Source organism: Enhydra lutris, unplaced genomic scaffold, assembly GCF_002288905.1.
Source record: "Enhydra lutris kenyoni isolate GAN:26980312 unplaced genomic scaffold, ASM228890v2 scaffoldscaffold7, whole genome shotgun sequence".
NCBI lineage: Eukaryota > Metazoa > Chordata > Mammalia > Carnivora > Mustelidae > Enhydra > Enhydra lutris.
Window position 1 is genome coordinate 9,811,059 of NW_019154091.1, and position 26,806 is coordinate 9,837,864.

Consider the following 26,806-nt stretch of genomic DNA (forward strand, 5'->3'; position numbering starts at 1 on the left):
CGGGGCCACCTGACTATCTCATTCAGCCTCCCGATTCTGCAGATGAGCAACCAGAGTGGGGGCCTGGTGAGGCGGGGGGACAGAGCCGGCCTCGGCCCCCACCTGGGTCAAGAGCGCCTCTCCCTACCTCCGGGCAAGCCCCCGGAGGTGCAGGGGTCCCGACTCTCGGCCTCGGGGCTGTCCTGGACGGTTCCGGGAGGCTGTCCGGGGGTGTTCTCCCCCCAGGACCCGTTCCAGGCGCTCAGGCCCTACTCAGTCCCCTTTCCCACGCGGAGATCTCTCAGCCCTAGAGGGTCTCCGGCCCCTGCGCTTCACAGCTCGGGGAGGGAATGGTGACGTGGCCCAAAGAGGGTCCTGCGGGTCCTTTAAGACCTGCCATTTCCGATCCTTTCAAGCAATCTTGTCTTTCTTTGGACTTCAGGGATGGGAAGTGGGGAGCGCCCCAGCTTTCTGGGACCAGGGCGATCAGTATCTGCAGTGAACCGCAGTCCTTCCCCTTGAGCTGGAGAAGAGTGGGGCTGTAAGGGCGGGGGTCGAAAAAGACGTGTGAAGAACACCTCCCCTGGAAGAAGTTGGTGTCCCCTCCCCGCGCTTGCGGGCGCCTCTTCCTTCACCCCCGGCAGAGGGCGCCCTGCCCGCGCACCCGCTCCCCGCTGGGCACACCCGCTCCGCTCCCCACCCCGCTCAGCCCCTGGCCCTGCCGCGTTCAGGCCGGGCTCCCAAGCCTGGGCGCGGGGATCATCTCACAGTCATTTCCGTCTGCCTTTGGGCACAGCCTTTGATTGTCCTGTTCCTTTTGCTCCCAACTGATTTACTGTTCATTTTAATTTTAAGCGAATATTGAAAATCATTCGCATTTCCTGGAGCACTGAGTAAGAAAGATTACGTGGCTGGATAGGACTCCGACTCAGGAACTTGACTCATGATCCAAGCTCCCACCAGGGCTCACCCACCGAGTGACAAATCTTATGTATCAATACAATAATTTCCTTAAAACTTGCAAAGGGGTTTTCCCATGGACAGCTTGATTGACTATCGGTTAATCTCTTTCCTCTTTGCCTGAAAAGGTTGATTCATTTATTTTCCAGCCAGGATTTTATTGAGCACAGAGGTGCTTCAGGCCCCAGGGTGAAGAAGGCAGGCTTGATTCCTGATTTAGTAGAGGAGACCTATTGCACAAGACGTGCAGGAAACATGAATTTGTGGTAAATGGGATGTATGCTACCGGAAGAAGCAGAGGCTCCTGGGAGAGGAGCCAGCCTGGAGTCAGCTGAAGTCCTCACCTGAATCTTAGCCACAGCTTGAATTCCCCGCTCCTCCTGCTGTTAATGGATGCAAATCAAGGCCCCCCAGGAGCACATGAGTCAGTGTTTTCAAGGCTGCCGGTCTCCAGGTGAGAGGACCTGAGTCAGTCTTCCCCGAGTTTCCTCCCTACTCATTTACACTCCTGGGATGAAGGCACCTGGCAAGGCGTTAACTATTTTGCATGATGAAATTCCCCTTGCAAATTTCTTCTGCGACCTGGTGATTAACAAGGTCTGAAAACAAGAAAACAGCCCTGGGTACTGCATTCTGCCCCTCCTTTCCAGCGCTTATTGAGCATGTACTACGTACAGGGCATGTGCTCAGTGTCAAGGAGCCAAAAAGACATTAGAGACCAAAGGAGGATATGCTAAAAGCTGAGGGGGTGGTACAGAATAATGGCTCCCAGAGTTTGGGATTTTTATGAACAGGTAAAAATGAGAGCTCAATTAATTAAAAGGTTAAAAGGGGTCTAATATAACAGTGTCTTAAATGAGATAGAAGTTTATCTCTACCATGAAAGGTAACTTCTGTCTTATTTCTCTTCTATGTTTGACCTCTCTTCTTAAGGTCATGGTCCTCTCACGGTCCAAGATGGTTGCCCCAGTTCCAGTCATCACTTCCGGTAGGAAGGAGGAAACGATGAGGAAGAAGGGCAGAGGGTAGGGAGTGGGTAATTCACAAAGAAGGCTCCCAGAGCCCTTACAGTTGCAAGGACAGTGGGATATGCAGTTCTTATTTTGGAGAGCTGTGTGCCCAGCTAATAACTGGAAATTCTGTTACCTCAGCCTTTGCCATGGAGCCTGACTTAAGGTGTCAACATCTAATTTGGCCAGTATGTATAAAATGCCCTGACAACCCTTTCTCACTATATCACAATGCCACCCTCCCTGCTACAGGCTTTTGTAACTTCTCACCTTGCATTAATGCAACAGCCTCTCTCTGTTGCCAGGGTGATCAGCCCAACATGTAAATTTAATCATATCAGCCCTCGGCTTCAAATGTCTTGGTAGATCCCTATTGCCTTGAAAGAAAATGTAAACTCTTAAAAAGACCGAAAGTCCTGTTGTCACCCTGGTGTCTTCGGGAGCCTGATCTCACATGACTCTTCCACATGCCCTCAATAGTCCGGGCATGCTAGACAACAGGCCATGGCCAGGATGTTCCCTTGCTATCCCCTCTGCCTGGAATAGGTTCTCCTCCATGCTTGGCAACTTGGCCAATGTCTACAGAACTTCACTGAGGTTAATCCTCATTGGGAAACCTTTGCCGAGTGTGTGTCTGACACATCTCGTATCTCCTTCTCCTTCCTCCTCCACCCCCACCTCCAAGCACAAAGCTAGAGCAAGTCAAAGAACCAGGCGCCATTGCCTGGGACACAGTGAGTTCCAGCCAATGGTTAAAGCACCAGGCACATTTGCAGAGGGGCTTCTGGCCGCGAATGTCTGGTTGGCACTGCTGGCCACACCCTTTCTTGAAAGACTCTCCCTCTCCTTGCTCATGCCTCTCCCTTGGCCCTCTCTGCCATTTCTGTTTCCTCTTATTCTGCTCACCCTGAAATGTTGATGTCTCAGAGATAGGCTTTTGGTCTTCTTATTCCACGGACATTCTCCCAAGATTTTTCATGCCTCTTTTATGACTTCACATGCCACCCATTGAGTTCTAAATCTCGATTTCCGGATTAGATTTCTCTTCAGAGCTTTGGACGTTAATGTCTAGCTCTCTACAGAACACGCGGGACAGGGATTGATGCAGGTTCATGCTTCCACCCCCAACCCTACACCCACCCCAAAGTTTCGTTGTCTACTGCAGGCCCAGAGCCTAGAAAACAACCCTCTGCCTCTGCTTGCTCCTTGGCTCAGGGCGTGCACCCCATTTAGAAAGGGACACCGGCCAAGATTTTCCCTTCCTCCACTGTTGTGTTCTGCCACTGTTGTGTGCCTTCTTTCCACTCCTTGAACACACTGAGCTCTTTCTAGATATAGTACCTGCCCATTCGCAGTTTCCTCTTCCTGGAAGGCCCTCCCTGCAGCTGTTTAATGGCTCCACTCCAGGCTTTCCTCCTAAGAATAGCCTTACCTGATGGCCTGGTCAAAGGGACACTCCCACTCCTGCCCCCAGCCACTCCCCGTCACCTCTCCTCAATTCTGTCCCTGTTAGGACTTGCAGGCTCTGAAGTCATCTTGTGTATCTCCTTGTTTATTGTTTCTAAGTGTGCAACCTCCTTCCCCACCTTGCTCGCTTTTGTAATGACGATATGGCATGGGCTCCACAGATATGCAGTAAATGAATGCAAATAGGAAGGAAGGAGAACTATGCCCAGACGCCCCAGGCATTGTTACTCAATGGAGTAACAATGTTTAGGAGTTATTTAGGTTATTGGGGCCTTTTACTGACTTGGGTAAATATAATATGGTAACAAGGTTGGCCTGTTCCACAACCCATGGGTCTTATTTACATGTATTTACATCTTCCTGGAACCCACACCTCAACCCACACTTCATCCCACACAAGCTCCGAGAATGAACAAACAACTTCCCTTGAGAGAGGATCCAAGTCAGCTTCGAGGCAAACCTGACGCTGTGATTTGGGGCTCATTTGGGCGATACAGAAATGATCTCTGGGGTATAAAACTGTTGATGGATGCATCTGCGTCCTTCTTTTAGGCTCCTGTCCCTGCCTGGTGTGTGGGTATTCAGTGGATGTTTCTGAGACACTGCCGATAAACCCAGGTTTGACCAAAGGTCCACCTCTGCAGACGTCACCTTTCGCTTTGTGATGGCAGCAGATCTCCCAGGCTGTATGGGCAAGAGGTGCGGGCTAGCTCACGGGCCCTGAGAGAAGCGGGCCCCCACCCTCATCAAGACTTTAAGTTTAAATAGTTTAAAATTAAATATATTAAATTAAATTAATTAAATAAATTAAAATTATAAATAACATTATAATTTTATGAATTAAAAAATTTATAAAATTATGAATAAAATTTATATTGTATTTTTATATTTACATATTTTATATATTTATACATTAAATATTATATAAATGTATGTATATAATATATTTAATATATTTATATATTTAATATATTTATTGTTTATATAAATATATTTATAAATATATATTAATATAATTAATTATATCTGTCTAGACATATTTATATAGTTAATATATTTTTCAATATATATTATTATATACTATATGTTATATATAAATATATTTAAATGTATTTAACATATATTTAATATATTAATATATGTTAATATTCATACATATTTATATTTTTATGCTTTTTTAAAAAAGATTTTATTTATTTATTTGACAGACAGAGATCACAAGTAGGCAGAGAGGCAGGCAGAGAGAGGGAGAGGAGGAAGCAGGCTCCCTGCAGAGCAGAGAGCCCGATGTGGGGCTCCATCCCAGGACCCTGGGATCATGACCTGAGCTGAAGGCAGAGGCTTTAACCCACTGAGCCACCCAGGCGCCCCTATATTTTAATGCTTTTTAAAATTTTATTTATGTTTATATATAAATATATATTTATTTATATTATACCTATTATTAATATATATTTATATATTAATATAATTAAATATATTAAATAAATAGAATATTAAAAAGTTAAAATTAAATATATATATAAATTGATATTTCTTTTAAAAATATATCTGAAACAACTGAACGTCCATTAACAGATGAATGAAGAGACAAAATGTGGCTTGTCCTACTAAAGGAATATTACTCAGCTTTTAAGAAGAACAGAGTTCTGACGCATGCTATGACATGGGTAAACTTGGAAGACATTACACTAAGTAAAACAAGACAGAGAAGAACAAATATTGCACAATTCTCCTTATGTGAGGTGCTCAGAATGGTCAAGTTCATAGAGACAGAAAGTAGAGAGTGGTTCCCAGGGGCTGGGGGGACAATGGGACATGGGAGTTTATTGTTGGATGTTGAGTTGGGGGTGATGGGAAGGTCTGGAGCCCCACGGTGGTGCTGGGACCATAACAGTGTGAATGGACTTAATGTTATGAAGCTGTAACTTTAAAATGGTTAAAATGGTAAATTTTATGTTCTGTATGTTTGACTACCACACAAAATGTATGTCAGAATGTGTTTTCCAATGTGTCTTTGACTTGTCTACTGTTACTCCAACAGATTTCAGAAGTTGTACTTGAATTGCATTTTATTTTATTATTTTATTAAAGATTTTATTTATCTTACAGACAGAGAGTGAGAGACAGAGACAGGGCATGGGCAGGGAGGATGAGGCAGAGGGAGAAGGAGAAGCAGACTCTTGCTGGTGGGGCTCCATCACAGGACCCTGGGATCATGACCTGAGCCAAAGGCAGACACTTAACAGACTGAGCCACCCAGGTGCCCTTTGAATTGCTTTTTAAGTATGTGCTATGAAAACAATGAATCATGGAATACTACATCAAAAACTAATGATGTACTGTATGGTGACTAACATAATAAAAAAAATATGGCTATGAATTTGTTTACTTCAGAGGGCCCATCGGTCCTAAAACAAGCTCAGGAAAAGGTGTGTGTGTGCACGTGTGTGTGTGTGTGTGTGTGTTGGGTGTGAGGGGATCTAAGTCATAACCATTGGTATAAAAAGAGCCAAGGAGTTAGAAACCGAGGTGAAGTCACCCAGCTGCTGGCTTCTCTCTTTGCTTCCCCTGCATGGACATTTTGTAGAAAATGGTAAATGTCCTATTTCACAAAATTCAAAGTCTAAGGCACAGATGTACCAAACTTTATAAGCCTCAAGTCTAAAACTTTAGGTAAAAGTGGAGGTATGAGCATTTGTCACTCATACAACTGTGGAAGTGAACTTCATTCATTTCAGAAATATTTATGAGCACATGCTGTGTCAGACTCTGGGGACAGAAAATGCATTCAGCATAACCCCTCCAATTCCGGTAAGGAGGACTGGCTCCATGATTTGTGGGGCCCAGCACAAAATGCAAAGGCAGAGTCTGTTAGAACAGTAGGAAGAATTTTAAGGTGACAACAGCAGAGGACTGAGCCAAGTGTGGGGCTCTTCCAAGTGCAGGAGTGGGGGTGGGGAAGGGGTAGCCACCCGCAGAGGGCTCGGCCCATGCAGCCACAGGGTAACAGAAATGCTCTGGTCAGCCTGTGGACAGCATCAGCAAGGCCCTGAGAACAGGGGTTTCTCATTGCCAAGTTCCATTGCCCCCCACTTTGGTTTCAGTAAATCTACTTTACCATTTAACATGCACTTGAACACCTGTCCATAGCACTGTTTAATAAACGTTCTTACACCGTGATTGTCCATTCAAACAGATGATACTCTTGTCCTGTTTGATGTTTGGGTCTCCATCTCTACTCGCCCCCCTCCCCACCCCGCCCCCGTCGGAAGCATGCCGGGTAAATATATAGGTATTCAATATGTACTCATTAAAAGATGCTGTGACTGATTCTGGAGTAAAATATGGATAGTGTAGAATGATTACGGAAGCTGATTTTCTACTAGGACAAGGATGAGTGTGACAACTATGATATATACCACCTATATAGACTAGCCGCTGAAGGAAGTAGTGCTGAATAGAAACTTCCTGATTTAATATTCTCACACATAAACTTATAAAATAGGTAGTTTTCTCTCTATTTAGAGATGAGAAACTGAGGTTCAGAGAGATGAGGAACTTCCTCAAGGTCACACAAGTAGTCTGTGATGGAACAGGGATTCAAACCTCACTTTAAAGCCCTTGAGATTTCCACTAAGTCACTAAGCTCTGTTCCCTAGCACCCCCAGCCCCCACATGCCTTTATGCTGCCTAAAATCTGATGAAGAAACCAGAAACTGTTCTAAAAATCGAAGAGAAGTTTTCTCCCTTGATGTCATTTGGAATGGATATTTCAATTTCTGAACGTAGGATAGAAAATATCCGAGAAGGGGTGCCTGGGTGGGTCAATGATCTCAGGTCCTGGGATCGAGCTCTGAGTCATCGGGCTCCCTGCTCAGCAGGGAGTTTGCTTCTCCCTCTCCCTCTGCCGCTCCCTTCCACTCAATCTTTCTCTCTCTCTCTCTTAAATAAACAAATAAAATCTTTAAAAAAATAAATTAAAAAAAGGAAATATTTGGGAAGATAGTGTTTCAGTGCACATGATTAGTAAAGTACTTCAACTCCAAATCAATTCAATTTATTGAGCCATTCCTAAGTGTAAGACACTGGGCTACACGCTGAGGGGAATCCAAGAGAAACAGAGAAACTGCCCGCAGAGAGAAGGGTAAGACAGGCACACAGATGGAGAGAGAACAGAATGGGAAACGGTGTTTCCACGTGGACACCCAAAAAAAGTGTGTCTGCCTAGAACGACAGGGGAGGTTTTAGAAGAAGGTAGCGTTTGGAGGTGGCCTAGAATGGTGGGGAGGATTCTGCAGGGAGAAGAAGCTGGGGGCTGTCCTGGCAGAGGAGAGAGGGGAACAGACACAGTCTGACCTCTGCACAGAGAGTAAGTGCTGGGGGAGGAGGGGTGGCAAGGTGCAGGTGAAGTCCAGAAAGCTAGGTCAGTACTACTTCACGGGGGGGGGGGGGGGGGGTGGGGGGGGGCCTTGGACCAACACTGGGGTCCTTGTACTCCATTCAGTGAGGTGAGCCTCTGGCAAGTTTCAAGCAAGAGACACACAAGATTAAAACTGGGCACTGGGAGACTGAAGCTGGCAGCTGTGGACAGAGAGCTGGAGGTCAAGAGCCCCGAAGGAAGGGGAGGCCAATCCAGGGGACAGACAGCAATGGCCTGAACTTGGGTGTGTTAAGGTGGTGTTTTAGAGACTCTTTACAGGATTGTTTCTTTTCATCACAATGAAGACAAAAGAAAAAACCGCTGTGAAGCCAAGATCATGTATATGGAAGTCCCCCTTGGTTTTTATGGAGTTTCAGAAGTGAGATGAATTCAAGATACCATCAAGGTTACTCAGCCTGAGGATATTTGCCTACGAATCTTGTTGGCTTCTGTGGGATCTGGCTCTCCTTGACTCCCGAGCAGCATCCTGGCCCATGGGAAAGACAGTGTTGCACGACCAGGCAGAACCCACTGCATTAAACCTCTGCACTCATGTGGCCCCTTCTGTCCCTTCCACCCTGCCTGGGCAGCTGGACAGTTGAAAAATGCACAAGTATTTTAAGTGCAAGATCATTTATGGTGGGTAGAAAATCACATCAACCAAACCTGGGAGTCACACCTGTTTTAGAAATCTTTGACGCTTCAAGGCACCCAAACCAACCCACCCCAGTGCCACACAGGGCCGGCACCAGTTTCTTAAGATCCTGAGGTCCTGGGAGAGGCACCAGAAGGCCCCTGTCCTTGGCCTCCTCCGGAAGTAGGTCGTTGCAGGAGACAGCACAGTGAGGAGCCATAGATAGGGGTTTGGGGCCAAGGAGGAGAAAAGGCAGAGCAAAATAGATCCACCTATAGCCAAAAGTAATTAAAAGAATGTTTTGCTCGTGAAATGCTAGCAGATTGGAAAACACCACACCAATCAGAAAAGCATGTGGAGCCAAAGATGCTGTAATTTTCACCCGGCCCAAACTGCTAATGCATTCTGGAGCTACAGCGACCACAGAGTAGTGTCTGCAGCCTGTCTCTTACCCCGAGAAGGGAAAATGCAGCAAATTCAGGAAAAGCAATCCTTCAAAATGCCAGCCTCTACTTCGGGCTGCATAATGCTTTCGGGAGAGGGGACACAGAAAAACAGCCCCCGGGCACCGGCTGGAGAGCTCTGACAGAGGCGATTCGGATCCATAGACACTGATGTGTCTGGCTATTTGAGCCAAGAGCTACAAAGCAGGTCAGCTTCTTGGTGTAAAAAAGGAGACCTGGGGCCGCTGACAGATGGAGATGGTGTGGTTGCTGCAGAGGTCCAGATTGGGCTTCCCTCCTCAGGGTCTTCTACATGGCCTCCAAAATTAGAGGATCCTTTCTCTTTGTCTTCAGCAGTCTGGTGGGAGGGAAGCTCGTGTGCTCCACTCCTCGTGATTCCTACAGAATAGGGGCCCCCTCCCCGAAGGGCTGAGACCATTCTTTCTTGGCTTCCTGGGGAAGACAGGGAAAGTGCATGAAGCTGACCTTGCTGAGACCGTCTGCCCGCCTGCGGGCTCCCCACACTGTCCTCCCTGCCACGCTGTGTCATGGGAGTCCTGCGTGTGACTGCCCAACTCCTGTGCCCTCTGGGACAGTCCACAGTTTCAATCCAGGGGGAAGGGAAGCCAGTCCCGCTGCCCTTGGATCCCAGCCAAGTCTTCAAACCAGGCTTCTCGGCAGGAACACCGTTCACGTGATCTTTGATTCTCGTGGATTATTTCTCCATTGCTTCTGAATCCAGAGGGGAGGAGAAAAGTGATTCTATAACACCCTCAAATCCCCAGTGCCGTGCAGAAATCTCTGATGTGAAATGCCCAGCGTGAGTGTCAATGACATCTTCCTGGTTTCCCTGCCCTGAGTGGCTCTTAAAGAGCAAGACCAGGATGCAGCATTGAGAGCGCCTGCTCTAGACACAACATTGTATGGTGTAGCGGGCTGGGAAGGCTTACAACGGATGAACGTCCTCGGGACAGGAAAGCCTAGAGGGCGTAAGGCAAGTCCAGCGGCTCTGGAGTGAACAGTGCCCCCTCATTCTTTAGGAAGATACAGTGCTTTAGCCCCCTACCCACCACCCCTATCACATACCGTTAGCAGTGGTCTACCGCACCGGGTCACCCTGCGACAGGTGCTCCCGTGGTCTGAGAAGGTAGTACCTTTTCCAGAGTGACGCAGAGCATTGTCCTCACCTAGTTTATTGAGCTGGGCCAAGGGCCCGTCAGGGTCACCCTCCTGTGTAGGGATGTCTGGCAGTCAGAGTCTCCAGCTCTGAAGGCTTATCCTGAAAATCACAGATGACGACAGCTCACATGGGAAGTCAGAGGGAATGTCTGAGGACAGCATCTTTAAGCTGGGGGCAAAAATCACTCACCCCTCCTAGCTCTCCCGTTATACGTTTTCTGTTCCTTTTTCCTCATGATGTGCCAATTTGTGGGGAGGGGCTGAAATTAAGACAAGACTGAAAAATGTCACAGTGAGATGACCTATATAAATTATGACTTACTTTTCATCTTAGATGGCCTGTTGACTTTAGGGAGATTAAAAAAAAAAAAATCTACCATGGGACAGGGATCTGGCTATGGCTTTGTGGTGATTAAATTACCCCCAGTCACTTGAGCCCTTAGCTTTAAGGGGAAGCTTTGGAACGAGTTACGTCATAGAGAGGAAAGGACATAGGCATTGGGGCTGAACAGCCTTGGATTCAAGTCCACGTTTACAGCTTGCTAATTCAGCAAATTACTTAAACTTTTTGAACCTCAGTTTTCTTGTCTGTAAAATGGGGATAAGAATATCCGTACCTCAATTGGTTTATGATTAGAATCAAATGACTAACATTTCCAAGTTCTTAGTACAGTGCCTAGTACACAACAAGCTTTCAACTTTTAACTATTTTATTATTTATTTATTTATTTTGTTATTTAACGATTTCTTGTTATTGTTTCCATAAAAAATTATATCCCTTCTCCATTAATACTCGTAACTAACAATTCTCAGTGTTGATTAGCTGCCAAGTTGCTAAGCAACAGTGACTGCAGAGTTTCCATAGATCAGATTTTTTTTTTTTAAAGATTTTATTTATTTGACAGACAGAGATCACAAGCAGGCAGAGAGACAGGCAGAGAGAGAGGAGGAAGCAGGCTCCCCGCCGAGCAGGGAGCCCGATGTGGGGCTTGATCCCAGGACCCTGGGATCATGACCCGAGCCGAAGGCAGAGGCTTTAACCCACTGAGCCACCCAGGTGCCACCCATAGATCAGATTTTAAGAGGGGCTAGGGAATTTGTCCTTCAGCCCCTTTTGCATATTCTTTAGCCAAATATTGAGAAACATGAGGACACTGCCCTTACACAGACTCTATGCTCATTCGTGGGTACTTTGCAAGAGAAGATAGTGGAGATTATTGAGGGACCTAAAATTCTTTACAGAGATCATCTCCATCACCGTGCTTTAACATAATGAGAAGCTGATTTCTCCCTCATTTTAGTCTATTCTGAGTAATCCTGGGCGGGCCACGTCTGTGTAACATAGGAACCAAGCTTCCCGTTACCTAAGCCGTGACCCTCCTCTAAGAGCTTCCAATTCTGTCCCTCCAGCTGTTGGTTGGGGAAGGACTTGGTGGGGGAGTCACTTACGCTTCACCTGCTCTGAGCAGCAGCAGTCACCCCCACTCGCATTCCGCTGGTGAGCATGAGACACAGGTGGCCGCAAGGGGGGCCGGGTGCCTCGACTGTGACTGAGTGCCCAGCCAGCTGCTTCTGCCACAAGAATTGTCCCTATTTAGAGTTGGAGAAACTGAGGCTTCGGGAGCTTGACTAGCTAGTCCCAGGACAGAACCAACTGGGGGAGCTAAAGATAGGGCTTGCCGTTTTAATGATCATTCCAAACTGCTTCGGAAAGCAGGTGCTGACAAGGTGGCACGGGGGAGAAGAGAATGAATTAGGAGAAAATGTCCATTTGGCTCATCTCCCTCCTGTCTGTGGGCACTCACCGGATGGAGCTCTTGAGTGCCACGCATTCTCCTTTCTGTTGGGGTTTGCCGTTGAATTCCCAGGATGCAGAAAACACACCTTCAGGACTCTATAACCTACTTCGACCACGTTTCATCCACCTGTCTCTTCACGGTGAGCCCAGTTATTTTGACTCTGCCAGACAGGTGAGTTGGTTCTATTTTTTTAAAAGATAGATAGATAGATAGATAGATAGATAGATAGATTGGTTTGACAGGGCAGGGAGAGGCAGAGGGAGAAGGAGAGCGAGAAATCCAAGTAGACACTTTGTTGAGTGGGGAGCCCAACATGGGGCTCCATCCACAACCCCGAGATTGTGACCTGAGGCAAAATCAAGATTCTGATGCTTAACCTACCAAGCGACCCAGGGACCCCAAGCTGGTTCTGTTTTCCAGTGTCCCTAGAGAGGTGGTCAGATACTTCCTCCATGAACTGCCTCTACTGTTTCAGTGTTCTGTTCCTATAGTAGACACTGGGGTACACCACCAGGGCCCCTTCACTGGGCCAGTCCCTCTATCTCCCACCAGCTGTGAGTGTTGGCTGCTATCCAGCATCAGCTGCACGCTTTCTCAAGAATTGTCCTTGGTGAGGGAGAGCCTTCTCACTCAGAATCACGTGGGAGATTGTATTTTCCTCTCCTTTTAGGGGTGGTCTACATCAGTGACTGACTGATAATAAGCCTGGTCCTCCGACCTTGAAGTGGCATATTCCTTGGTGCTAGTCAGGCTCCAGAGCGCCCCCTGAGGCCAGGCTGAGGCTGGTCTTTTCCTAAGCCCGCATCTTTGCTTCTTGGGCTCTGACCTGCTTCCCTAACTTCCTTACATCCTTCTCCTGAAATCTCTCACATAAGAATACCAATCTCTGCTTCTGGGGAACCAGCTCTAAAACAGTACCCAACTAGGAAATTCTCACTCTTCTAATCACAGGCTATCCTTGGGGGTTATAGAGAATATCTGATCACTCTCTGCAACTCTCTCTCCTTCTCAAGACTGTGTCAATGACTGCTTCTCTCCCATCATCTATTCCCCTGTTAAACAGTTCTAGCTCTGTTAACCGCTGTGGTTTCATCTTAATGTCAACACCAATGGCCAGGACATGGGAGTCTAGAATTGGCCGCATTTGGCAGGGATAACGGGGGGGTTATTCCATGGTCCATCATTACTACAACGAACCATAATAAAGATGAAGGTTTTCACCATCTCAAAGGGCTTTCCCATGAGCATATCATAACTCTGTGGGAGGAAGTTCTATTTCTTTTTTAAATGAGGAAATGTAAGTAAATAGAGGTTAAGTGGGTTACTCAAATACATGAAGCAAGTTAAAGGCATAACTATTGTAGCAAAGACCAGAAAGAGGGTTTCTGAGCTCCAGGCCTGGCCTCACTTGATGACCTTCATCCCTGCCCTGATCTATGACCTTGTAGGGCTCATTTTATGATGCAGTATCAGTGAGGAACTACGTTTGGCTGACAGTAAGAGAGACCCCAGGATGGCGGTTTGAACACCCAAGGCTGTGAGCTTTCACAAAAAACAAGAGGCCTGGGAGGGAAGCTGCCTGGGGTTGTAGGCAGCATCACAAAATCACCAGAGACTTGAGTTCTTTCAAATTTGTTTCCCACTCTCTGAACTATGACCTTCATTTTCTTGGTCCAAGATGGTTGATGGAGCCTGAACCATCTTGGGTGAGCTCTAGGCAGCAGAATGGAGGAAGGAAAGATAAGAGGCCTTCTTTTCCCTTTTAAGGAGATTTATGGGAGGTGTCACATAGTACTTCTGTTCTCTTCTCATTGGCTAGAATGAAAACTGCACATGATCCCACCTAGAGGCTAATAAAACTTACACCTCAGAACCACTCATTGCTAGGGTCTCTTCCCAATGTTAATGCCCAAGTTTGTATCCCTAACTTTGTATTATTTTCAATCATCTTCAGGTACAATTATGAAGCCATTACTGTGTGTACATCACTATCCCAGTCATAGAAAGATGAACAAACTCAGAGATGGGGATAGGTTAAAATCATAAGGGACTCTTGGCACAGCCCTCAAGGACTCATATGTGCTTCTCTAGGCACATGCACTGTGTTTCCTCTTCCCTCCACCCTCCTACTTGTTTGTTGTGAGTCATGAGGGCGTCACACACGTGTAGATGCAAAACCAAAGATCGAGAATCCCAGATCTAAGAGGGCATTTCCGTCCTAGCTCGTGTATTTTAGAAGACCTGCATATTCTATTTGGCGAGTTGTGCCCCACTTTTGAGAAAGAACAAAGAAGAACCTTCTTCTCTGTGATCAAACAGGGGGTAAAGATGGTAAGTGGAAGTTCAAAAGAGAGAACCTAGGTTGAATAAGACTACTGTAACTTAGCACAGGACTTAGCTCTGAGCTTCTTGGTTGTCTTCATCAAAAAGAAAGGTTACGGGGCACCTGGGTGGCTCAGTGGATTAAGCCGCTGCCTTCGGCTCAGGTCATGATCTCAGGGTCCTGGGATCGAGTCCCGCATAGGGCTCTCTGCTCAGCAGGGTGCCTGCTTCCCTCTCTCTCTCTCTCTCTCTGCCTGCCTCTCCGTCTACTTGTGATCTCTCTCTGTCAAATAAATAAATAAAATCTTTAAAAAAAAAAAAAAAAAAGGTTACAAGGTTCCATGCCCATGGCTATCCAGCAAGAAGGCATGGCATTTCAGGAAGAGACACACAGGTTTTCCTCAGTGCGGAACTCTGAGATTAATTTGGACAGAGTTGTGTTACAGGCCCCAAATCCTAAAACATGTGATGCATAATAATAATTCTATAGAAAGTGCGGAGGTGGTATTCAGATAGTTATTTTTTTTTATATCAGGCTTGGAAAAGTCTAGAGTTAGATTTTTAAATACCATATTTTGTTGGCTTTAAGACACCATTGGTAATAGCTACACCATTATTTTATGTATCACTAAGAAAGGGAAAACACTGCCAAATAACAACTTCCCATAGACTCTAAGATGCATTCTAATTTACAAGATGTTAAAAGGTGAAAAAATTACATCTTAATACCAGTGATATATGGTACCCATTTAATGAATACATTTCTTCAAGGAGATAAAATAAAATAATAAAGAATGCAGGCTCTCTCAGGACATAATTTAATACCAAGGTAGAATTTAAAGAATATTCTTTTGAGACATTCAGCCAACTAGGAAGAGATATTTAGCACCACAGAGAAAAAAAAACAAACAAACACAAAAAACCTGGGGAATACTCTACCTAGCTCTGGACCAAACTATCTGAAGAAGCTTCTATAGGTCTGAGTTGACATGATGACATGATTTCTCCAGCTATGATTCTTGGGCCCAGAAGATTTCGGGGAAGACCCCCTATTAGACTTGGGCTGACCACAGGACTAGGTGTGGGGCCCTAAATCACATTGGGAGATCTTGTCATTCCCCCTGATTTGTGTGGGATCTTAGGTTACTTAACCTAGTTCTCTGAAAAAATACCTATTATATCTCATAGGGTACTGAAAAGATCAAATAAATTAGTTGCCTAGAAAAACTTGCTGAAAGGAGGGAGTAGGAAGGATAATCAAACTGCTCGTGTACAATATAATATTTATCATGACAACATCCAACATCAAAGAAGGTTTTTCTTGTGCCAAGCATGCTTTAAAGGTATGTATGTATGTGCACGTGTGTGTGTGTGTGTGTATCTCTAGTGAACATACAGATCCAACAAAGCATACGTATATAATTATTTCAAGATGTTATTTGCTTTCTTCCCATTATCCTTTGCACCAATGTTGCAAAAGCAATGGTGGTTAAAGATTGCTGGTGGTGTAGCATGAATCATGGCACCAAAAGTACTCCCTATTTTCTTCACCACCACACAGAGTAATACAAAAGCATTTTACTTAAGAATGTCCCTAAAGCGGTAAAAGTTATTACTTTTATGTTTCTCCACCCTTGGGAAGTACGCAAGAAGCAGTCCTTCTGCATAGCAAATGCTGGTTGTCCCAAGGGAAAGCATTTGTGCAACTGTTTGAGTTGCAAGCTGAACTGGCTGGGTTTTTTGGTGCAACACCACTGTTACTTAAAGCAACAAGTGATGAAAGAACTGTAATTATCCAGGCTTCGGGATTTGATAGAAATATTTTCAAAAAATGAGGTGAGTTAAGCACATCCAAGAAAACAACTGGCCATATTTGTTGCCAATAATAAACTGTAAGCTTTCAAAGGAAATTAGAATGAGATTGGTAGTGATATTAACAAATATGATATTTTTATATTGTACAATGAAATGTGTCAACGTGGGAAAGATCTGTATAACTCAGTGAACTCATATTTTCCAAATGACTAATGCATAGGTTACAAAGTTTGAAGTACAAGATTTTAATGTAGTCAAGTATGGAAAATTCCTCAGTTATGTTTCCAGAGTCCACATTGCAACTAACATTTAAGAAACTACTACTTCTCAAGTTTTGGTGCAGTATCAAAGAAGAATATTCACAATTATCTGAAAAAGCTGTCAACATACTTTTCCCTTCCCAAACTATATATCTGTGTGAGCTGGATTTTCTCTATAATCTTCAGCTAAAAGAACATGTCACAAGAGACTGAGTGCAGAAGCAGATAAAAGAATATAGCTTTCTTTGATTAGTTTTCTTAAACTAGACATTGAAGAGATTTGCAAAATGGAAAAGAACACCATTCTTCCCACTGAATTTTTCTTTGGAAACTATAGTTATTTTTCATAAAAATATTTATTTTCAGCTGTAATGAATTTACTGTTGTCCTTTTTAAATGAATGTTTTTTAAAATGTCATAGTCTTAATTTCTAATATGGTAAGTATGTGTAGCTAGAACACAAAAACAAAAGCTCTTTAGGGTCTCTGATATTTTTTAATAGTGTAAAGAGGTCCTGAGACAAAAAGCTTGAGAACCCTGAACTAGGACATTGTCACGTGATTCCATCCATAGGACCTGAGACTAGATGGACTGGTTGGACTGGAGTGGACTTCTGTAGCTGAGACAGCTGTCTTACAACGATGAGGAGGCAAGCTAAGCATTAAAGCAAAACAGCTGGTGACTCAGGTCCCATCCAACACCAGAGCCCAAGTGTTGACCATTACTCTCTATTGTTGCTCACTAGAAGAATGGCAGGTAAAGCCCTCAAGAACTGAAAGGTAACAAAGGTTCATAGAGACTGTCTCTAACAGCGAGCATTGTGATGGCCTATAGAAGTGATGTTAGAGCACTTAGGAACCATGGGATCATCAGCCTCAGTGGACTGGCCTACAATTTTAGGAACATCTGGAGACGGGTTGTATTGGCTTGAAGAGTGTCCCCTCCCCTTTCCCCCTCCCCCACCAACCAACTCAGGTCCATCTGGAAACTCAACATGTGACCTTATGTGGGACTAAGGTTTTTGAAGATGTAATTAATTACCTAAAATGAAGTTGTACTGAATGGGGAAACAGGGCCTTAAATCCAATGACTGGTGTCTTAAAGATACAAGGAGGAGAAGGGGGCAGAGAGGACAGCAGTGTTGCTCCAAGCCAAGGAATGCAAGGATTTCTAGGGCACACCAGAAGCTAGGAAGAGGCAAGGAAAGACTTCCAAGGGAACCCTGCTCTGTTGACCTCTTGAGGTCACAATTATAGCCCTTAGCACTGTGAGAGGATGGATTTCTGATATATGAAAGCCTAATGGCGTATGGCATTGGGTGATGGCAACCCTTGGAAATGAGTCCGAGACTCAAAAGAGAATCTTCATGGTCATTGAGAGTAGGAAAACAAGTTGAGACTCTAAAGCCTAGAACCAGAGGAAAAAACCCACTTCTTGTCCTTGAGTTCAAGCTTGACGTGCTTTCCATAAAGGAGATTAAGCAGCTGCTTTCTGTGCCTACCCTGGAAAGAATGGGAGGCGGCCGCCTGGCAAGCTTTCCACTGGGAGGCTGGTTCTGCTTTTAGTTCTGCCTCTTGGTTTCTGTTCTGTTGGGCCGTTGGTCTGTAAGGAGGCATCTTCACCATCTGGTACTTTAGTTTTCTCATCTGTTACATAAGGGGGGTTGGGCCAGCTGGGCTGTAAGATGTCATCTAGCTCTAGATGATTTATTTATGGTGAGGAAAATTTTCTGGATGGAAGAAAAAGGTTGTAATGTTCTAGTGGCTTATCGAATAAGATGGATTTTTCTCTTTGGAACTTTGTGAATAGGGTCACTCAAGCTGCAGCTTTAGAAATCAACTACAATCTGTGTAATATCCCTTCAAAACGGGAATTGCCAGATTCAAATGCCTTCAGGAACCAGAGAGTAACAGAAGTAAGTCAAACACATGGGGTGTAATAAGGAAGGAGTGGCGGGCACTATGGCAAAGACTGGGTGTGTTAACTTGGGTGGGCGGGACGCTGTGGGAAATGAGAGCGTCCCTTTGTCCTTACCGGAGGCAGTCACTGGTCAGCTGCTAAACGCCAACGGGCCTGGAGGGCCAAATCCCCAGATTTTTCAAAGGAAGCCAGGATTTTAATGTGAAGTCTCTCAAAGCCTAAACATTTTAGTGACTGAACTACAATTTAAAAAACAACACTGCTGGACCAACAAAACACTTTTTTGACTCAATAGGGTCCTTTGAGCTACCTATTTGTAATCTTCCCTTTAGGACCTTGGATTCAGTGTTTGCTAAAACTAATAAAGAGATAATGAAATACCTAAGCATTTTCACGTCCCTTGTTTGCTCATTTATATGGGAAAAAAAAGTCATTTTAGGGGGCGTCTTAAGAACACATGGTATTATCTCCCTCTTGTGGTTAAGGAACCAAAAGGAAACAAGTTTCCATTACTTGAAAGAGCTGCAAACACAATTTAGATTTAGGACTTAGATTTCCTGACTCTACCTGGTGTTCCTTACATCACCTCCTCCTGCCATTCATACTGAGGAGCAGGTACCAGGCAAAAGCTATTTATATCGACACATCCACATGCACAAGGATCTCAGTGCTGGAGGCGGCCCAAAGATATAAATGTTATCTTAAGAGCCATGGTAGGTTGTATCTGAGCTTTGTTATGTAGCAGAAAAATAAAACAATTAGGAAATTTGGTGTTTGTTCAAGTTATCTTTTAATTACAGCATGTGGTTGAAATGGTGAGGACCAAAATATCAGAAGAAGTAGAAAAGGTCATATGAAATAGTAATTGGGAAACGACCCAAAAAGCAAAAGGGAAGATATCAAAAGGGATTCCAGAAGCAATTATGTGTGGTTATTACTACTTACAGATGACAATATCCAAATGGGTTCATCTTATGTGTCCACTTGACGGGGCTAAGGGATGCCCAGAGAGCTGATAACACTACTTCTGGACATGTCTGTAAGGGTGTTTCTGGAGAAGATGTGTATTTGAATCAGTAGACCGAGTAAAGAAGATTGCCCACCCCAACTGAGTAGGTACCTTCCTTTGGCCGAGGGCCCGAAGAGGACAAAAAGGCAGAGGAAGTGCAAATCTGAGCTATCTACCTGAGCTGAGACCTCTGTCTTCTCTTGCCCTCACACCTGGTTCTCGGGCCTTTGGACTTGGTCTAGGACTTACACCATTGGTTCCCCTGGCTTTCTGGCACTTCAGGTATGAGCTGGAACTACATACCAGCTTTCCTGGGCCTCCAGCGTACAGAGAGCAGACCGTGGGACTTCTCAGCCTCCATGATCCCATGGGTCAATTCCTCATATCACAATAAATCAATCTCTCTCTCTCTCTCTCTCTCTCTCTATATATATATATATATATAATATACACACACATAATATATACCATCCTTCCATTCGTTTGCTTAATAACTGCTGTTTGGGTGCTATTATGATCCACATATTATATATAAGCAACAGAGACACAACAGTAAGCAAGACACACATGGTTCCTTTTCTCCCAAAGCTTCGCATATGATGGAGGAAACAGACATATAAATTGGCAGGAAGTATAGACCCTAAATACTGAAGTCCAAGAGATGAATTAGCACTTATGTGGGCTCACCTGCCCAGTACGTGACTAAGTAGCATCTCGTTCACTTTGTCGCAGTTTGCTTCTCAGTGGAAATACTAGCCTGCATGTCTCATAATCCTCTGCTTAGAAATGTAAACTTGGCTTTGAGGAATGAGGGTAAGTGTGGCATCTTAAAAATTAGCATTAGCATAACTGAAAAAGAAGTAAGAAGACCTAGGTTCTTGCCTCTCCTACTTGATAACCATGTGAACTTCGACAGGGCACTTGCCTCTCTGAACCTCAGCTCCTTTTCTTTAAGCCAGAGTCGCAGCCTATCTTTTGAGACTGTTAAGATGAGTTAATGATGTATCCAATGGTGTCGAGGAAGTCCTCTGTATAAGGTTAGCTTTATTATTATGACTTCCCTGGTTCTAAAACATACTGAAAGGCTATTCTGGATACAAGGAGTGAATGGACATAAAGTATAGACCAGAGTTAAAACTAACGTTGCAATATTAGTTTGTCAGTTGTAACAAATGTGCTACATTTGGACATGCAAGATGCTATTAATAGGACAAACCTGTGTGTGAAGAGGGGGAGAGGAAAACATGGGAACTCTGAATACTATGTGCTCCAGTTTTCTGTAAACTTAGAAATGCTCTAAAAAAAAAAAAAAAAAAAAAAAGTCCATGCATTAAGAAAAGGTCAAAAAGTTCTTTAGTACCACCAGTCTGTTAAATTTATAACCTGCTTAGGAAAAGTCTATTTTGTTAAAGACTAAACTGAACTTGTTTACCCTGTCAGTCTGCTAAGGTTCTATCTGTTCTTTCAGATAGAACAAAGAAAGCGAGCTTTGGTCCAGCCTCCTGATAAATCAGAGATCGCACATCACTGGGGTCAGGTAAGTGTATTCCCCTATACTTGCCAACAGAAGGCACCCACCTTTTGTGACCTGACATGGAAATAGGTAGTTGTCAGTTTCTCCCACTCTCAGAACTTCCTGGTAACTTCACCCAGACTAGCAAGGGCGGTCAGTATCTGAGAACTTGCCTTTCCTCCTGTCTGAAATCCTGCTACTCTCTCTAGAGTGTGCACAGCACCGTTTAAACCAAAGTAGTTTTCCCCCTTTATTTGAACTCACTTTGGGAGTAGAGAAGCTTTGCTTTTCTAATATAGGAAAAAGGCAGTGGGAAGGAAAAGTTCTTAAGTGTTTCCCACAGGATATATACTTGGTTACAAAGGTTTTTTTGGTTTTTGTTTGCAATGTTTTTATAGCATTTTCCAATGCTTTCAACTGCTGAGATGAGTTAATAAAAAGGAGATTACTATGTAATGCCAAGTCTCAGTTGTCTGGAATTAACTTCCTTCTCAATCCAGGTATGAACAAAGTAAAGATTAAACTGCACTGTTTAAGAGTAGGGGTCAAAACAAAGTTTGTCGTCACCAGAAGAGGCAGGAAAGTCAAATCTGCAACTCCCTGGGAGGTCCCCGAAAAGGCCCCCCCTCTTTAACTTGATAAATTGCACAATGTAGAGAGAACACAACAAAATGAGACCTCTTTCCCCACATCTTAGTTTCAACGTCCTCTTGTTGATGTCACTTTCCTGCCACTACCCACCCTTCCATTCATCACATCCCAGGGCTGCTTGTTCAGAGCAAAGCCCAGTGACAGCCAAGTTCCTGTGTTTTTATTTGAAAGGAATATTTGGTCTAGCAAACTTACCAGATGACAAGATCAGGGACTCTAGATGACCCCATTAACCAAAAGCATGTCCCCTAAGTTCATTTCTGAGACCTCTTTCTGACTCTCTCGTCGAGTCCACTCCTGTTACTTACGAGAGTTATGTTCTATATAGTCACCATGAACACGGAACCACTCCCTCGGGGGAAAATACAAGGTTAGGTTTCCGGGAGCCTCTGGCCACATCAATACATAATTAATACATAATCAGTCAATACATAACCTAGTCGCACCTGGGTTTCTGTTCAAAGACCCTTTACTTAAAATATACTGTTGATTCATTAACATTGAACTCACAGCCAACAGCACCGTAATTCAAATCTAAAGGAAACGTATCTAACACGTGTTCTCTGCCTAAGGCCCGTCGCAGCCTTCTTGCCCTCAGGAACCTTAGACACCACTTTAGCATCATGCATGGTGCAATTTTAAACAGTGACATAACCAATAAAAAAAGCACACAAAAGCAGGCCCCAGAGCAGTCTGAGAACGGAAGCAAGAAGTCTCAGCACTGCCTTGCTCAACCTCAGCTGGGAATACGTGCACTGGGGAACTCAAACATTTTGCTTTTCTGAGCACGTGCATGCTTGGGAATGACCAGGACAGCCCTGCAAGGATTGCTTCTGGAATTACAAATAAATCTGATGAAGTAGGAGAATTTGTAAATCTGGAATGCAAGAATAACAGACCTCCACGGTACTTTCAGTTCTTCCTTTCTCCCCTTCTTCCAGCTCAGCAGCATCTCAATATTCTCATTTTTTATATGTTAAAAACAGACAAACAAACAAACTTCTGCCTCCTGCTTCCTTCCAGTTACTGTCTTCTCCCTCTGTTTTTCTCAAAGTTCTCATGAGAATGTCAAGTCCTCATCTCGAGAGAGAGGTCCCCATTTGCTCTCTCTATTTGGCATCTCCTGCTTCTGCCACATCCCTCAGGGATTTTCATCCTCCACACTCTACTGACACTGCTCCTAGCAACGTTGGTAATGGCCTCCAAGTCCATGTTCTCATCTCCTTCAACCTCAATGAAGCATTAAGGACCATGACCCAGTCCTGTCCTTGAAACACTCATTTCCTGGATTCTGGGTGCCAAACTCCCCTGGTCCTTCTCCTCTTGGTGTGGTTAGCCTCAGTCTCCCTTTTTTGACTGTCCTTTCGTCTTCTGCCTGACCTTAGGTCATTGACCATCTTCTCCTATTGCCCTTTACTCTCCCTAGGTGATCTCATGACTTCCATCGTTTCCAAGTAGACCACCCACAGGCTGGTGATTCTCAAATCTTTGTCTGCAACCCAAATCTCTCTCCTGAGCTCTGTACACACATTGAACTGCAAACTTTATGTTACCACTTGAAGACCCTATAGGACTTCAATGTGTTCAGGCTAATATGTCTAAAGTGAAGCACGTCACTGGCTGCTCAGACTGCTGGTTCCTGTATTTCCTAGAAGGCAAACCTGGGAGACAGGTTTTCTCTCCCCTTCCCTTACCCTACAACTCAGCCTGCAGCTCTATTGCTCTGGTATCTCTAAATCTATCCACCCCTAATCACACCATTGTCAGTACCTTGGCTCCATCATCCATGATTGTCCATGAGAATTACTGAGGAAGCCTTCCAGTTTGTCTTTGAGTTTTATCTTGTCTCTCTTCAACTGCTCCCCTGAGAGTAATCTTTCTAAAGTTCAAGTCTTATTACAAAACTGTCTTGCTTCAAGTCTTTCAATAGCTCCTCACTGTCCCAATCCAAAATTCTAACTCCTTATCGTGGTTCTTAAGCTACTCATGATCTGAATGGCAAACCTCTGACCATCTCACCCTCCCAGGCCTGGTCCTATGTATTAAGCTTGTATGGAGTCTCTCTGGTTACCTAAAAACACTACTTGCCCTTGACCTCAAATCTTCAGTAGAGCTGGTACCCCCTAAAAGTCTCCATATCCCTATCCCTTCTTCTGGGAAATGACCACTCAGTCATCTTAGAGGTCTCTTTCTTCAGGAAGCCCTCCCTGGTGCCCCCTCCCCTAGACCTACATTTAGGTCTCTCCTATGCACATCTTCATTACACTCTACCTACCCTAATTGTAGTATGTATCCTGCTGTCTTTAATGGAAATCTACCATGTCTCTTTACACCACTAGACTGGACATTCCCTGAGGACAGGGAACAGATCTTGTTTATCATTGGGTTCCTTGTTCCTAGAAAAGGGCTTGGTATGTAAAAGGCACACAATAATTGTTGGCTGAGTGAATCAGTGACTGTATTTGGTTCTTATTTTAGGCTACTTTCTCTTACAGCTCCTTAAAAGAAACTGGATAAGACATGGAGCATCTGGGTAGTTCAGTTGGTTAAGTGGATGACTCTTGATTTCGTTTTGGGTCATGATTATGGGGTTGTGGACTCAAGGCTTGCATCAGGCTCCACACTTGGCACAGTGTCAACTTGAGATTCTCTCTCCCACCCTCTGCCCCTCTCGCTGCTTGAGCACTCTCTCAATAAATAAAAAATCTTAAAAAAAAAACAAACAAACAGAATAAAACAATGGAAGTGTATTAAAAATTACTGCCTTTCATGTCAAGTCTTCTAAGTGGGTGGTTCCTCCACCTGTCCTCACTTTTTTTTCCAGAAAAAAATAACCATGATAAGAATGCTAATGGCTAGCTTGCTGAGCACCTGACATGTCAGGCACTTTATTACGCTCTTTGAAATGCATAAAGCATTTCTTGCTTACAACAACCCTACAGGTAGGTGTTATTCCTGTCCCTATTTTACAGGTGAGGAAGAACAGATCATTTGCCCAAGATCACAAGTCTAATGGGTGGTAGAGTGCTTATCACTTTTCATAATTCAACAGAAATGAAATAGGTAGAAAACAATGTTTATTCTTGGGAAGATGTAAAAACTTGAAATTGTCTTTAAGCTCAGAAATTGACCTGTTGGCTATATTTGGACTGTGAATGAAAGGTTGGGGAACCTGGATTTCTGGGCTTTTCAGATGTCTAGATGATTGCTATCCTTTTTCTCTTTGCCTGGGGGAGTTCTTACAACAATGGAGCTGACTTTTGGGGGTTGGGGGTAGGCCCAATTGTGTTGCAGATATGATGAGATGCTCAGAATAGTCAGGGGCAAGTCCCCTCTAAAGACCAGCTGGCCAGGCGGTCCTGCTGTCACTGTCCTTCTGTATCAGCATTTGCTGCTTTGCTTTCCCCTCACCTCAGTCCCTTGCCCTGTGGAAATTGTATTTGGGCACAGTTAGCCATGTCTCTGTTCTCACATCTCTTTTCATGACTTCACCTCCTGCATCACGGGACCTCCAGCTCGGATCATAATAGTAAGCCTTGTTTATTGAGCACTTACTGCATGCCAGCCATCCTCGTGATCACCTCAGGGAGGTCCCGATAATTCAGGATAATCTCCTCATCTCAGAATCTTTAACTTAATCGCATCTCCAGAGTCCCTTTTGCCATGTTAGGTTACCTACTTATAGACCCAGCGATTGGGATATGGAGTTCTTTGGGGGGCTATGATTCACCCTGCCACAATGTCACAAACTGTAACTGTAACTTTCCACTATTGAGCCTACATCCTTTCAGTGTGATTTTTCTTCAGAGAAATCTTCCCAGTTTATTCTCTATTACACAGAGCATCCTAGTTTCGAGGGAACGCCCGTTTCTGTTCGCATCTCTTCTGCAGCTAGGAGGAATTCTCAGTGGTGGCGATGTATTAGAATCACCTGGAGAACGTAGCTATCTCTGAGACCCGCCGCAGTAGGCAGAAGCACTGGCCAACTCTCCGAGTGAGACACTGAGTTCAAGAAGGAAAACTTATCTATAGAGATAAATGGTAAGAAAATGAACTTTGAAGTCATTTATCCTGGTTTGGCATCCCTGCTTGTGCTGTGTCTTAGCTGCACGGCCTTAGGCGGATTACTTGATGTGTCTGGTCTCCGTAGTGTGTTTGTCTCAATACTTAACTAATGGCTCACCGTGGGTTGTACGATGACAATAGAGATCATGAATGAAAGCCATTGGCTGAACGCCGGCAGGCCCCCGATAGAGGGCAGTGTAGCCTTCTTGGCAACTTACCCCCTTCCTGCTTTGCAAAGAGGTTCTCTGAACAATAAAATTCCCTTGGCTCTAATTTTCCAGCTCAGAGAAGACGGAATTTGCCTACTTTGGTTATGTCCTCCATCTTTAATCCCAGGGGGATTTGTGCATCTCTTGATGAGGCTGAGTCCAGGCTGCAGCAAGAAAAGCCTTCTCTGATCTTCCGGGCTGCTTTCCCAAGGTCAGGATGTTCCTGCGTCCCTTCGTTGATGTCAAGCAATCAAGCTGTATTGTACACTGAGAAGAGTGAGTTCCTCCCTTAGAAGGGAATTGCTCCTTGTAAGTGGTTGGGGCGGAGAGCTGACAATTTCCCTTTGGGTTGAGGATACAAGGAGAAGTTGGAAAGATGGCTGTGGTGGAGAAATGTTTTTAACGGAAAGAAGGGGCAGGGTTAGAAAGAATGGGCCAGATTGCTTCCTACTGAGGATTTCCTAAAGTGGGCTGGTCCCTGGTGCTCCTCTCCCCTCCTCTGCTGCTTCTCATTCTTGAAGATATGAGAAAGGGCGACAGGGTGGAGATGACTCAGCACCTGGAACCGAGCATGTTTGGCCGGCCCTGGCCACTCCTGACCACTGGGTCGGGTTAATAGCATTAATGGAAAGCGTTCCCAGACTGAATGAGGGAGCCGGGCCCTGGCAGGGTCACTTTCCACCGGGGACTGCCAAAACTGATGTCACCAGGGGCTTTCATTTGCTCTCAACCCTTCATTCCTTTAGGTGCAGAATCATGGTATACTCCTTCCGGGCTCGTTTTGCCAAAGCTTTTTTCTCATCATTCATTCAGGTGGTATCTTATTTTCACAAAGCCCAGTCATATTACCCAACTCAGTTTTTAAGGAGGATTTCCAGGTCCTAGCCCTTGCTAATGAGTCAGCAGGCATGAGCGAGTACCTGCGGAGGCTGAACATCGCGCTAGGTGGTGAGGGGGACAAAGCAAGGCCACCTAGGCATGGTGCCTGCCCCGAAATCTAATTGGGAATGTGAGAGTCACATGCACAGACTAACACGAGGAAGATGACTGTTAGAATCTCGTGCAGCTGTGTGTGTGTGTGTGTGTGTGTGTGTCTCCCTGGAAGACAGCCTGGAGGAGGTGACCCCTGAGATCATGCGCAGAACTTA